A 6000-nucleotide genomic window follows, 5' to 3' on the forward strand; every position below is an offset into this window, starting at 1 on the left:
CGCCGTCTTCGACCGGCCTTGTCAAAGACCAGCGCCCCGCTGCCTTCTCCTTCCAGTTCGATCCGTAGGAGAGGAGCTCCTCCATGCCTCCCTGCGCCATGGACCTGCGCCACTGCCGGACCCCAACCCCGTGCCCGACACTTTCCTGCGGCGTCGTCGTTGACCACCAGAAGAGCCTCGCGCCCATCTCTTCTCTTCTCCCTCCTTCCCTTTCTTCCTCTCCTGTTTCTCTCTTCTCTCTTTCTCATTGCTCTCTCTCTCTCTCTGTTGCAACAGGGAACCGAGCCGCCATGTTCATCGCCCTTGTTTTCCCCCGCCACGAGACCGATTGCAGCCTCCTCAACCCGGATCCACGCCGTGGCATTGCTTCGCCCTCGCCATCGTCCTGTTGCGCTCGGATCCGCACCTCCCTTCGTTCCCTGCACCGCCGCGTTGCCGGAGCAGGAGCTCCATCCGCTGCCGCGCCCTGCATCGCCTGAAGCGCCCCGCGTCTCGCCTCCTCTGTTTGCTTCCTCTGCATCAAGCGAGGCCAGACAACCGCGCCGCGTTGACTGCATCATCAACTCACCCGAGCGGGTCGACCTCCTCTCCAGCCGCGCGCCAAGGCCCAACTCACCTCTGCCTCGCCCACGGGCCTCTTCCTCGTTCGGCCCAGCTAGTTCTGGCTGCTGGGTGAGCGCCCACAGCCCCTCTCTGTTGGCCCAGTCCACCCAGATTCGGCCCATGTATTTTTTCCATGCGCTGCGAATTTTGCCAATTATCCAGAGGCTGCCTGTTTTACAGAAAAACCCTCATAATTCATGCATTTAATAACTCATGAACCGTGCATCGGATTAAAATGATTTAAACATGTAAAATGCTTAGAATTTTGTGTAGATTAATAATATCCCACTTTCATCCATGTTTAAAATGTTAAAATGATGTTTGTTTAAATTTGCTCAAATGCCATGTTAAAATGTTTTATTTCATAACTAAATAACCATAGCTTGGTTTTAAATAAACTTTACATGTAAATGGGGTAGAAAAATGCCTAGTTTAACATGGTGGACTTTATTTTCCTGTTTAACAACAATATAATATGTTTTAGGGCAGAACAGTACCAAATTTGAAATATGCATATGAGGATTTTCCCGAATTGTTGTTTGTTGTTTCCGGCCTCATTTAAACTTGCCTAAATAGTTAGTTTACTTTTGTTGCACCCCTTGCCATGTTTAACAACATTTAACATTGTTGTGTACCTAAATGAGAGAGAACTAAATAACTCAGATGTGGTGTTTCGTCAATATGTAACTCGTTGCATATTGAGCTCCACTTAACTTGTACTATTGTTTGTTGCACTTTGCCATGCCATGCCTTATTAAACCGGACATGCATCATACTTGTTTGTGCATCATGCCATGTTTATGCTTGTGCATTTACCATGTTGTTTGTTTCTTTCCGGTGTTTCTTCTTAGTTCCGGCAATGTTGTGTTCGTGAGGATTCGTTCGACTATGTTGGTTCGTCTACTTCATGGACTCGTTCTTCTTCCTAGCGGGATTTCAGGCAAGATGACCATCACCTTGGATCTCACTACTATCATTGCTATGCTAGTTGCTTCGTTCTATCGCTTTGCCGCGCTACCTATCTCTTGTTGCTCAAGCCTCCCAAATTGCCATGTCAGCCTCTAACCTTTTTCACCCTTCCTAGCAAACCGTTGCTTGGCTATGTTACCGCTTTGCTCAGCCCCTCTTATAGCATTGCTAGTTGTAGGTGAAGTTGAAGATTACTCCATGATGGACATGATTATGTTGGGATATCACAATATCTCTTATTTAATTAATGCATCTATATACTTGGTAAAGGGTGGAAGGCTCGGCCTTATGCATGGCGTTTTGTTCCACTCTTGCCGCCCTAGTTTCCGTCATACCGGTGTTATGTTCCTTGATTTGCGTTCCTTACGCGGTTGGCTGATTTATGGGACCCCCTTGACAGTTCGCTTTGAATAAAACTCCTCCAGCAAGGCCCAACCTTGGTTTTACCATTCGCCTCACCTAGCCCTTTTCCCTTGGGTTTCCGGAGCCCGAGGGTCATCTTTATTTAACCCCCCCGGGCTAGTGCTTCTTCGAGTGTTGGTCCGAACCGAGCTACCTGCGGGGCCACCTCGGGGAAACTTGAGGGCTGGTCTTACTCGTAGCTAGTCTCATCCGGTGTTGCCCTGAGAACGAGATATGTGCAGCTCCTATTGGGATTGTCGGCACATTGGGCGGCTTTGCTGGTCTTGTTTTACCATTGTCAAAATGTCTTGTAAACCGGGATTCCGAGACTGATCGGGTCTTCCTGGGAGAAGGAATATCCTTCGTTGACCGTGAGAGCTTGTGATGGGCTAAGTTGGGACACCCCTGCAGGGTATAAACTTTCGAGAGCCGTGCCCGCGGTTATGTGGCAGATGGGAATTTGTTAATGTCCGGTGTCGGTGTCAAAACTGACGGATCTCGGGTAGGGGGTCCCGAACTGTGCGTCTAGGCGGATGGTAACAGGAGACAAGGGACACGATGTTTTACCCAGGTTCGGGCCCTCTTGATGGAGGTAAAACCCTATGTCCTGCTTGATTAATATTGATGATATGGGTAGTACAAGAGTAGATCTACCACGAGATCAAGGAGGCTAAACCCTAGAAGCTAGCCTATGGTATGAATGTTGTAATGGAGGTTATGTCCTACGGACTAAAGCCCTCCGATTTATATAGACACCGGAGAGGGCTAGGGTTACACAGAGTCGGTTACAATGGTAGGAGATCTACATATCCGTATTGCCAAGCTTGCCTTCCACGCCAAGGAAAGTCCCATCCGGACACGGGACGGAGTCTTCAATCTTGTATCTTCGTAGTCTTGGAGTCCGGCGGACGATGATAGTCCGGCTGTCCGGACACCCCCTAGTCCAGGACTCCCTCAGTAGCCCCTGAACCTGGCTTCAATGATGATGAGTCCGGCGCGCATAATGTTCGGCATTGCAAGGCGGGTTCCTCCTTTGAATAATCCAGAGAAGATTGTGAACACCCGGATAGTGTCCGGCTCTGCAAAATAAATTCCACATTCCACCATAGAGAGAATAAAGTGTACACAAGTTCAATCTGCTGACGTTTTTTGTGGCATGACGTCACACCACTACCAAGCCTTTACTTGAATCGTTTTTTATTATACCACCTCAGCGCGTTTAGCGAAGCGGTTTCCTTGGCACGTCTTGGTCGGAGCAGAGATCGTGTTCCCCTTATTCCGGGATTCTCATCAATACGGACGTGGGTAACCCAATCGCACCCGTCGCCACACCTCCTCTATCAAAGGCGAATCCCGAACGGTCACGGCGACAACTCTTGGTATTCTCCCTCTTTATAATAGGACCAAGGCTTGTTTCTTCTCTTCAATCTTCCATCAAATCTTCTCCTTGCTCTAAGTTCCAAACACTCAGAGCCCTAGATACGAGCGCTTCAGACCTTCAACAATGTCCGGCTCCGACCTTCAGGGCCGATGGATGCCCTCCTCCATCACGGAGGAGGACGTGCTGAAGCTGCGTGAGGCCAAGTACCTGTCTTACGAGGTTGCGCACAGGCTGCCTGCCGAAGGGCAGGCCATCCCCACCCCCGAGCCCGGTGAGTATGTCGTCTTTATATCCCACCTCCGTCGGGGTTTAGGCTTCCCGACGGATCCTTTCGTGAGAGGGCTCATGTTCTACTATGGGTTGGAATTCCACGACTTGGCTCTGGAGTCTATCCTCCATATCTCCACATTCATCGTTGTCTGTGAAGCCTTCCTCCGCGTTACCCCCCACTTCGGCCTGTGGCTGAAGACCTTCAATGTGGAGCCGAAGATGGTCGGGGGGCGTCAATCTGAATGCGGCGGGGCGGCCATAAGCAGGAGGGCCGATGCCCCGTGGCCTGAGGGCTCCTTCCAAGAGGAGCTCGGCTTATGGCAGCAGGAGTGGTTCTACATCACCGCTCCGAGGGGCAGCAAGTAGAAGCCGCCGCCTCCGTTCCGCTCGGGACCTCCACGACGGTTGATGTCGTGGGTCAACCAAGGGCTCAATTGGGGGCCGTCAAAAGACGCGCCCCTATTGCAGGGCCGGATTCGAGACCTCCAGGCGAGGGAGATCGATCTGATCATGGTGGTGCAGGTCATGCTAATTAGGCGTCTCCTGCCCTGCAAACGCCGTCCTCTCCGGCTATGGGAGTTCAATCCGGAGGGACCAAGGATTCTCCAACACTTCATGGGTATGACACCCATGGAGATGTACAAGTTGTTCTTCGGATCACAGGTGGTGTGTCCGGAATTGACCGAGGATGCCGGCCTAAGCTGCAATCGCCCGGATACTCGAGTAAGTAGCTCCGTGCTTGGATGTACCGTTTGTTTGCTTTTCATAATTCGCTTTTTAACCCGTTATCCTCCAACAGGAGTGGATTGCGCAAGCAAAGCTGATAAGGTGTCAGGCCCCCCTCCCAAAGATTGCACTGGAGCCCGTGCTGGTCAGAATGTTGGAGGTTGCGCCTTCAGAAGGAGGCGAGGGGGAGAACAGAGGAGCTACCGCCCCGCCCAAGGGGGCGCTCGAAGAAGGGGGGATCGAGAATCCCTCCCTCCAGGGGGAGAAGAGGACCGCCTCCGAAGACCCGGAGGCCAAAGCACCTAAGCGGGGGAAGAAATCTTCGCCGGAGGGTCCTGCGTCCGGGGAGACCCCGGCCGCACAGTCTTCTCTAAAGAATCAGCTCTCTAGCGAGCCGTGAGTAGGAAAAGGGGAATTCATTAATGAAAAACATCCCTATCTGTGCCTCTGAAGATAACCGAAATTTTTACCTTGTAGTTCGGATCTGCAACCTTCTCAGATGAGTTCGTCTCGGGGGATCTTCGCCGGGAGATGATGGAGAGCGAGACGCCTCCGTCTGCCGCGCCGCCGGATAGGGCAGACGAGCCTGAAGTGTCATCACGGAGGGTATCCCTGAGCCCGGAGGAGCCAAAGAGTCCGGCGCCGACTAGTGTTCGGCCGGGGGAGCTGAAGGATCTGCTTGAGAGGGCGTCCGTCTCAGAAGATCACCATGCGTTGATGAGCATGGTGATTGGAAGGATTTCGTCCGCTGAAAGCGGATTGCACAGTGCCATCAGGAGTTTGCTGGCGGAGTTTGAGGTACGTGAAAACGATGCGCCTTTTTGACAGTTTTGCACATGAAAGTGCGCCCTGTATAGACAGTAGCCCCTGAGACTCGGTAGGTTGCCGGAAACGACAGCGTGCCGAGGATCAAAATCGCAGGTATTGAGCGTCGCCTTTCCTATGCAGGTGGCGGATAGTCCGGGGGCTAGCCGGACTGATGGAGTTTCCGAATTAATGCGACAACTCGATGTAGCGGATGCGGACATCGTGCTAGTCAACAAGCGACTTGACGAGTCGCAAGGTAAATTAATTCTCCACAGTCACCTATTAAGGGAGCTAAAGCTCACCTCTTACAATATTTATGCATGACGCAGATGGTGCTGCTGCTATGGAGAGCCTTCGGGCAGAACTTGCTCAAGCCAAGGAGCAGGCCAGAAGAAGCAACGCGACTGCCTCGAGGGTGGACGAGGAGTTAGAAGCCGAAAGGGCTGCACACTGCCGAAGCAGGGGAGAGGTGGCCGAATTGGCCGTTAAATTGAAGGGTGCTGCCGACCGCAATGAGGCTCTTGAAAAGGAGCGCCTATCGGAGCGGGAAGACCTGGTTGTCACGCCCAATATGCGACCCTATCCAAAAGGAACTCGAAGGTCCCACCAAGGATAGACCCGCATATTGGAACGCTTTTGCAAGGTGGATATCATTACATCAACATTACATAATAGATGGGGATACATACAAAAGCATACAATGCCACATGAATACAACATCACATCATACATAAGATAAGCATCCGGCTACGGATGAAACACAAATAGAAACTCAAACGACATCCACCCTGCTAGCCCAGGCTGCCGACCTGGAACCTATCCCCTGATCGAAGAAGAAGCAG

This window comes from Triticum aestivum, chromosome 4B (genome assembly GCF_018294505.1).
Source record: "Triticum aestivum cultivar Chinese Spring chromosome 4B, IWGSC CS RefSeq v2.1, whole genome shotgun sequence".
Taxonomy (NCBI): domain Eukaryota; kingdom Viridiplantae; phylum Streptophyta; class Magnoliopsida; order Poales; family Poaceae; genus Triticum; species Triticum aestivum.